We start from the raw sequence: 9,276 nt of genomic DNA, 5'->3' as shown, positions 1-9,276 counted from the left end.
ACATATTAACCTGTTGCATAGTACAGAGGTAGACAGTAGGCTTGTGCATTTTGATATGGGTACAAAACATTTTGTCCCCAAAATGGCAATTTTGGAGGTTTTGTAACCAAAACAAAATCAAGAATTAAAAAACAGAGATTTTTGTTTCCAAATCGAAATGACTGTTTTTCAGACAGAATGCTTTGTTCTTCAGGAAAGCATTGCAATTGAAATTGACTTCTTTGACTCTCTCCACTCCAGCTGAGGCACTGAGTGATTAGCATAAGATAAGATATGCAAAAAGCTGTTGAGCATGAATGGTTTAAGTATGTGTTGTATTCAGTGTGATTGAAATGCAAACGGACCTTGCAAAGGGATTTGGAAGACAGCATTTTGAGACAGAAATACCCAAATATCTTTGGGAGCTCAATGCAATTCCAAATGGCTTGCTAAAAGCCATGGTATAAATTGTGTGGAGAAGCTTTTCGAGAAGCTGGTTAGGAAAGTTCTGAAATCACACAGGTTTTTCTTTCCAAAGGTTTAGAAAGAGTGTCTTGAATTGTTCAGGGCTCTTTTGAAGAGCTATTTTGTTTTTCTTCTTCTTCTGATGAGTTATAGTGGTGTCTAAGTTTTGTTGCCCAAGTTGAGCAGTCTAATGTAATTTAGGCCACAATGTAATTTGGTGGGACATGATGTCTAAGCCAGTGGTTCACAACTTTTGCCATTGCAGGGACAGCTCATCCACATGGGACTACAGAGACAAAAGGAGGGGGGTGAGGATTACCCCTGTCAATCTATTGACTTCCCCAGGAATCTTAGTTGCTTCTCTCTTTCTTGTAACCATGATCCATAGTTTTGCACTTTCTTAAATGCAGTGATGATAAATCTCAACAATTCTGAAAAGTAGGCTGATTTGTTTTGGGCTACTGCTCACTCCACTTCAGTTAAATGAACATTTGAAGCTGTTCCATAGTACCAAGGCAGTTCATTGATCTATCTTGCTATCTCAAATGACCTGTGGTCACTGTTCCATGGGGAGGGAGTGTTTTTATCGAAAGATTGCTTGAATCCACAAATGGGTTGTGCTGTTGTGCTAGTGCCACAGGGACAGGCTCACACCCTCTGCAAAATTCTCAAATAACTGTGCCAAAAAATTAAGTGTCATTGTTGTTCATCATTCTCTTCGCTCTTTCAACTTGTTTATATGGGGCTTCAGGGGCAAAACAGTGGGTTGGGTGGCAGTGCCCCAAGGGTGGTGCACCCAGATTCCAAATAGGGCAAAGGGCTGATTTCTTAGGAATTTTTGAGGTTTACGTGTCTTTAAGATTTCCCCCCATAGGGAATAATGGAGGTTTCAGCAGCCCCATAACTCTACCTGGGGGGCACTGAGATAGCCCAAAGCGAATGGTGGTGTAATGCACAGTGGGTGCCAACCACCCCGCTGGATTGCTAATCCATTGGGGTACTGGGCTTTGTTGTTTCTGAGGTGTTGAGTTTAGATTCTCTGGTAGCAAATGAGATTTTTAATTAAAAAACCATCAATCCACTCTCATATGCTACTAGAGAATTTACTCTCAGAACACCTCTAGGACAACAAAACCCTGTACTTCATGGGTTGGCAACCCATGTGGGTTGTTGGCAGCCTATGTGCACTAAAGTGCCACTTGCTCTGGGCCACCCCAGTGCCCCTCAAGTGGAGTTATGGGACTGCAGAAACCTCCATTATACTCTATAAGGAAAATCTGAAAGATTCGTAACTTCGTAAATTCTTTAAAAATCAGCCCTTTGCCAAATTCCTCTGAAAAAATTGTGGTAGCTTCCTTGTACCAGCTGGGCACTACCTACCACCAACCACACTCCTCTCTGGGCCACCCTTCCCCCCCACTTGGCGTGAAGCTATACTTTTCCTGAAACCTCCATCATACCCTATGGGGAAAATCTGAAAGATGCGCAAACTTCAAAAGTTCACCAAAAATCAGCAGTTTGCCCAATTCCTTTGAAATTTTTGTAGTAGCTTCCACTCATTGGGCACTATAACCCCCACCCACTCTTTTGACCATGTGACCCATTTTAACATCTGAATTAATTTGGATTCGGAGTCAGATACAAAACAAAACTGGGGTGATTCGGAAGGCTTAATTTTGGACAAAATACAAAATGGGGTTGATTCAGATTTGGTACAAATTGAAATAGAAAAAATACAAAACGCGCAACCCTAGTAGGCAGCATATTGATGATGAGAGGTTTGCTGTCCCACAAGAATGTTTGGGGCAGCTTTTTTCAGTTTAGAAATAGTTTTCCTTCTGTTCTCCAGGTTGCAGAGATTTTTTATGAATGTCCTTCATTTTCCAGTACAATGTTCTGGAATACTCAGATGCGCTCAGAGGTAATTATTTGCACTGGAAAACCTTCCTCACCCTTGCATTTGTACATTTACTGTCAGGGATTGTCAAATGTTGCCTTGCCCCACAACCCTAGTAGGGCCAGCCCCCATTCAAAAGCAATGTCTGCAAGCTTTGAAAGTGGTGCAGGGTGCAATTAGGAAGGAAGGTTGCTTCTTACAAGCTTTGCAAAGAGTGAGAGGCATTCATTGTAAAACTTGCAAGGGTCTGATTGGTCCCAAAGAGCTCTCCAATAGTGGCAGTATAGGGTATCTTGCTGTCCTGCTCGTGTTCCAATAATTGCAATCACAATGCATATTTGAATTGACCACCTCACCTCATGGAATGGCCACTCCATTTGCTGTAGCTGTATTTCCACCAAGCCTGATAACAGAAGCCACTTCCAGAACTTAGATCCAGAAGTTGAACATTCACTCCTCCACCTCTGGCATTTGAACTTTGCTGATGTATTTGTTGATCTCTTTGCTAGCCATATACAGAGAGGTCATTCACACAATCAAAAACTGTGTTCTACCCAAGCAGGGAAATGACTAGCAAGTCAGAGGGGTAGCTTTATTTTCTCCCTGCTATCACACTTCCCTAGCCAAACCATTGAATTTTATGCCACACTCCTTCTTGCAGATAAGAAACCTTTTATCAGCTACAATGTTGCCTATTTTTGTGCAGCTGCTGTTAAGATCTGCCAACAGTTAACTTCTAGCCCTACTTTCTAGATGCCATTACAAGAGGCTTCTATTTTGGTGTACTTTGTATGATTGAAGTCTTATCACCCGAATGTTCTGGGTGTACATTCTCTGGTAGCAAATGAGAGTGGATTCATGGTTTGCAATTGAAAATGTCATATGCTACCAGAGAATCTACACTCAGAACACCTCAGAAACAGCAAAGACCAGAGGTTGGCAACCTCTGTCCACCACACCACCACTCGCTCTGGGCCACCCCAGCACCCCCCAAGTGCAGTTATGTTGCTGCTGAAACCTCCATTCATCCTTATGGAGAAGAACCTTAAAGACGCATAAATTTCAAAAATCACTTAAAAATCAACTCTCTGCCCAATTCCTTTCAAATAATTCTGGTAGCTTCCTTGCCCCACTTGGGAACTACCACTCACCGCACTCCACTCCAGGCCACCCCTTTCCCTCTGACATGAAGCTATACATTTGCTGGAATCCCCATTATTCCCTATGAGGAATTCAAAATTCCTTGGTGCCTACCACCCACCTCACTTTTTTGCCCCTAGGTGCTCCACAATAGGGAATAATGGGCTGGTTCACGTCCCATTATACCCTATGAGAAAAATAATAAAATAAAATTTCAAAAATTCATTAAAAACTGTACAAGTGTCTGGTAGCTTTGGGAGTTGGGTGGTAGATACCTATGGGGGCCAGATACCACCCCACCCACTTTTGGAGGTTTGAACCAGTTAAAACCAGTTCAAAATGGTTCAAATCCAAACTGAACCAGGGGGGTTCGAGCAAATAAAAAACTGAACCTCCCCCTCCCAGTTTGAATTCAAACTGAACTGGGCAAACTGGTTTTGTGTAGGGATGTGCCAGTTCGGCCCAGGGGTTCGTGATCAAACTGACCCCTCCCCCAGTTCTGTCATACCGGAACCGGACCGCTGGGTCTGGTCCGGCAGGTCCGCGAACTTAAAAAAAAACTTAAAAGTACAAGTATGTACCTGTAGCCCCTTCAAGGGGGCTTGGTGTAGCCGCGGGGGCTCCACACAGGTTCCCTCTCCCTCTGTCAGCCTTCTTCATCACCGCTGTGGCTGGGTAACCGTAGCCTTTTTGGCCCTTTTGGCCCTCCGTAAAAGCGAGCGGCTGCCATTTTGGTGGCCACCGTGCATAGGCAAATACCCTCTGCGAGCAGCCTGAGAGGCAAAATGTGATATAAACTTCTGATAATACCCTGCCATTCCCAGAAATCACCTAAGATGCTTTTTGGTCTGTGGTGGCTCAACCTGTTGGAGGGCGGACACCTCACCATCCTTACCCCATGATGTATCCCAGGTACTTTAACTCTCGGGCTGCCAACAGCATCTTCATTGGGTTGGCCATCAGGACAGCCTCCATAAGGGCCTGGAACACTGTGTGCAGGTGCTTCAAATGGTCAGCCCAGGAGGGGCTGAAGATTTTATTTATTTATGTATTTTTACATTTCTATACCGCCTTTCGTTAAAAGAAAACCCCAAGGCGGTTTACAAAAATTAAAACATACAATAAAAAGCAATAAAAACATCAAGCTAAAAACACATAAAACAAGCATAAAAACAAGACAACAGATAAAAACACGCAGAAGCAGCAGTAAAAACGATTATGTAAAAGCCTGGGTAAAAAGCCAAGTCTTTAAAAGCTTCCTAAAAGCCGTGATGGATTCTGAGGAACGAATGGCCACTGGGAGAGCATTCCAGAGTCAAGATGACTATGTTGTTCAGGTTGACCAGTGTGAAGTCCCCACAGTGCAACAATATCTGGTCGACTAGTCTTTGGAACATTCCTGCGGCCTCGTGAAGGCTGAATGACATTGTTATGAAGTGAAAAAGGCCTTGTGGACTAGCAAAGGCCGTCTTCTTGCGGTCTTGCTCACGCAAAGGGATTTGCCAGTATCCCTTCATGAGATCAATAGATGACAGGTAAGCGGAGGCTTCTAGTTGCTCAATCTTCAGATTAGCCCATGGCATAGGATATGCGTTGAAGGCCACCTCCTTGTTCACTTCATGAAAGTCTGTACAGAACCAGGTTGGGCTTGGCACCAACATGATGGGGCTGCGACAGGGGCTGTATGATGGCTTACCGACTCCAAGGGACAACATAGCTTGTACTTCGCTCACCATTGCCTCTCTCTCCACGCGACCCACACCACCACCCTGGGGGTTATAATCCGATGTTCGGTCCAAGTAGTACATCTGTTAGTGGTGTGCAAACAGGAATGTGTTCGATGTCGAACCACCCCCTGTTCGGTCTGACTTCAGACTGAACCCCACTGGAGGTTCACAATACCCACCAACCACAAAAAATTTTTTAATCACCTACCCCCTCTGGGGCACTTCCTCTAGGTGGTTGTGGGGATCTGTGTGGGCTCTCCTCCCCCTGCCGACCTCCTTGCCACCCTAACCCTGGCCACGTAGAGGCCCATTGCTTAGGCGTGGCAGCTTCCAAAATGTCTGCTGCACCAGAGGAGGGCCTGATTGGATTAGGGTGGCAAGCAGGTCGGTGGGGGGAAGGGGAACCTCTGTGGACCCACCACCACCTAGAGGAAGTCCCCAGGAGGAGGTAAGTGATTAAAAAATTTGTGAAACTCCCTGACCAAACCAAACCAGGGGGGTTCGAGGGGGTGCCAGACTGAAATGGCCCAGTCTGGTTCAGGTCCAATTCAGACTTGAACCGAACTGGGGCAGCCAGTTCTGTGCACACCCCTAACTTCCATGTATATTTGAGAGTAAGTGAGGGAACTTGGACAGTACTTCTTGTAAGTTTGTCTTTGGCTCTCCATTACCCCAGGATCTATCCCGGGGGTTATGTCTGGCCTCCATCAACTGGCCCTCATTCCACCCACTGGTTAAGGTGGTCCATGTGGGACTGCATTAAGGCCCTCTTGCCAGAACCGCAGGTGACCTTGTAGTTTATTGGCCCTAGTTGGTGCGGTATGCAAAAAGGATCCACCCATCGGGTGGCATGCAGTCCCGGAATCATGCCCGCATGAACTAATGCTCAGGAGCCCACGGGCAGGGTCCATTCCCGAGTGGTTCTATTATAGTACTGCTGTTGTTGTTCGTGGGCAGCATAGAGGTTGATGCAGGTGGCTTCCTGTACATTTCTCAGTCATTCTTGAAATTGCTCCATGTACTCTCCTACTAGCTTTGAGGGTGAGGAAGCATGGGGGAGGGGGCAGCGTTCTCCCATTGCAACCAAGATGCCCTCAGTCTCCTTCCATACAGCAACTCAAACGGCGCTTACCCCAGTGATGCTCCGGGGACGGTTATCTAATGGCAAACAGAATTGGATCCAGGTACAAGTCTCATAGATGAGGCTGCATAGGAGTAACATTGGCCAACATTACTTTTAATGTCTGGTCCAGACGTTTGACTAATCCATCTGTTTGTGGATGGTATATTGAGGTAAACAATTGCTTGACCCCCAGAAGGTGGATTAGCTGCTTAAGTATCACAGACCGGAAGGTTGTCCCTTGGTCTGATAACAGTTCTCAGGGTAAACCCATCTCCGAGAAAAAGGACAACAAAGCCTTCACTACGGCAGGGGCTGCCACCATTTTCAGTGGAAAGGCCTCTGGGTAATGGGTTGCATAACCTATCAGGACAAAGACAAAGCAGAAACCCCCAGGAATCCGGGCCATGCACCCTATAAAATCCATAGCAACCCTTTCAAAGGGGGTCTCCACCAGAGGAAGCAGTTGCAATGGGGCCTGTTGCTAGTTTTTTGGAAGATGGGACAGGAGCAGAAGTAGGTCCTGACCCCCTCACACAGGCCAAAAAAATCCTTGTAGCACTCAAGCCAACATAACTTGGTGTCCCTGATGTCTTGCCCATGGAAAGTCGTGGGTATATTCAAGAATTTGCTTCCAGTAGCTCTTGGGCACCAATAGCTGTATCACGTTCGGCCCTCTTGGTTCCTCCCACATCACCTGCCATAAAACTCCATCCCGCTGTTCCAGTTTGCTAGCCACAGGTCTTGGATGTCCCCCTCTGTTACAGATATGTGATCACAAAGAACTTGTATGGACGGATCATTCCCTTGCACAAAGTTGGGATCAGTGGCGAGTCCAGGTAACGGTGAGTTGTTTTCTTGTATTGGTGCTGATGGGCCTGCAACATTGTCAACTTCCATGCTAGGCCATCCAGACCTCACCTCTTCCTCAGCAGCCAGGACCAGAGGCTCCTTTGGGCACGTAACCTCATGCAACATAGTACGGAAACCCAGGGCATCACACCCAACCAAAAAGACACAAGGCAGGCACCAGGTCTAACGAGCACTGCTCTCCTCACAGGATCACTGGTAAATGGATCACATCCAATTGTCTCTGGTGCCAATGTACACAGGCCACTTGCCCCATCCCCTGCTGGGGCATCTGAGGCAGGACCAGTGACTCACAGATCATTTGAAACAGAGCTCCCAGAGTCCAGAATTGCTTGTACTGACCTGTTGGAAACCACAGCCAGGACCCACCGTTGCGGCTCTTGGTATCCCATGAAAGCCAGTCCAGCCACTCACATTCCATTTGGGGGCATTCTTTCTGCAAATGGCCATTTGCCCACAGGAGTAACATGGACTCCATGGCTGAAATGAGGGGCTGCCCCAGCCTTCTTCAGGGGCTGCAGGTGGCCTGGTGTCAGCACAGCGGCCCTCCCATTGCTGTTGAGGCCATGCCTGCTCTGCTGGTTCCTCTGCCTGGGAAGGGAGACCAGTTCTCCCTTGAAACTCCACTCAGGCCTGGCCACCCACCGATGTCCAGTCCGGGTTGTGTTGTGGGGGTGATGCCTGTCCCGTCTTTTCAGGGCATCCCATCCCAAGATGCTGGATCTGCTATGCCCTTCCTGCCGAGTTGCAGCTTTAAGTGTGGTGGGCTTATTTTGCAATATCCACAACCGGGCCCCTGGGGGCAGGATGTGAAGCAATTGTTCTATAACCACTTTGTCCATGATCTTGCCTTCCAACCTCAGTCTGGGGGTGCAACCACTTCATAGCCACCTCTTTCAGCTCTGTCATGGCAACCTTGGGCCAATCCCCCAGCCAGAACTATAGGGACTGAAACCACTGCCTATAAGTCTCCTCTGTTATCTCATAAAAGTCTAATATAGCCTGTTTTACTGCCTCATAGTTGGCTATGTCCTAGGTGGGGAGTGCCCTTACTGCAGCTTGAGCCGGGCCAGTCAAATAGGGACCCAATATGGTGGCTCATAAGGTGAGGCCATTGGGTCGCTTCAGCAGTCTGTTCAAATGTGAGCAAGAAGGTTTCCACATCATCTATGGTTAGCTTGGTGAGTTGGAACACCATGTGGTGGTGGTGGGAACCACCACTTATCCCTTCAGCCCCAGCAGTAGTGGGCAACAACCCCTTCACCAGGTCCACTTGTGCCACTTGTTGTTGCTGCATTAACTCCCGAGTGTAGTTGGCCTGTTTCTCTACCAACCACTGCCTGAACTGGGTTAGAGCCATACTCCTATTCAGTCCTTGTGGCTTTACACCACACAAAACAACCCCCAAAGTATTTCTATGTGATCCTTTGTCCCTGGTTTTGGCAACAGTTGTAAGGTTCCACCAAGTTCTGTATAGAGGGTTCCAGACGGCCTCAGAAATATGCCCACTGGGGGAGTGCTGTTCCGCTGTCTGGCAATCTGTTTCTTTCACAGATTGCCCCAGGGAACTGCTGCCTCCAGCTCTGTAAGGGAGTCACAGAGCTCCTTCTCCTGGTAGCTTTCCTCCTGCACTGGCTCCTCATCACTGGCCAGCTCTGGTGTATATAACCCTTGGCAGGTGGAGCAACTCTTGTGAGAACTCAGGCCACGATCTTGCCTGAGTTGCCCCTAATCCTTCAATGACTTGCCATATTCAAGTGACGGTATAATGCTATCCTGTGGCAGCCAGGCAGATGCTCCCTGGCTGGGGCAGGCAGCCTCCTCCAGGGTTGCATGGCCAGGACCGACCAACACTGGCCATACTGGGAGGGTAGGTTCCTGATTGCTGGCCCAATCTCTTGCGGTGGCCCATGGCCGATTGGGGGATCCCTGACAGTGTGCCATGAGCAAATCCATCTCAGCATGCCAGGGCAACACTGTCTAATTGCATCATGATTTGTCTAAACTGCTCCCCACAATTTAAATAGTACTTTAATGTACTATTTAAAGTTGTATTTAAATTACTAGTGAAGAACTAT

Source organism: Hemicordylus capensis, chromosome 3 (assembly GCF_027244095.1).
Source record: "Hemicordylus capensis ecotype Gifberg chromosome 3, rHemCap1.1.pri, whole genome shotgun sequence".
In the NCBI taxonomy this organism is placed as follows: domain Eukaryota; kingdom Metazoa; phylum Chordata; class Lepidosauria; order Squamata; family Cordylidae; genus Hemicordylus; species Hemicordylus capensis.
Note: the sequence above shows the minus strand (reverse complement) of the source record.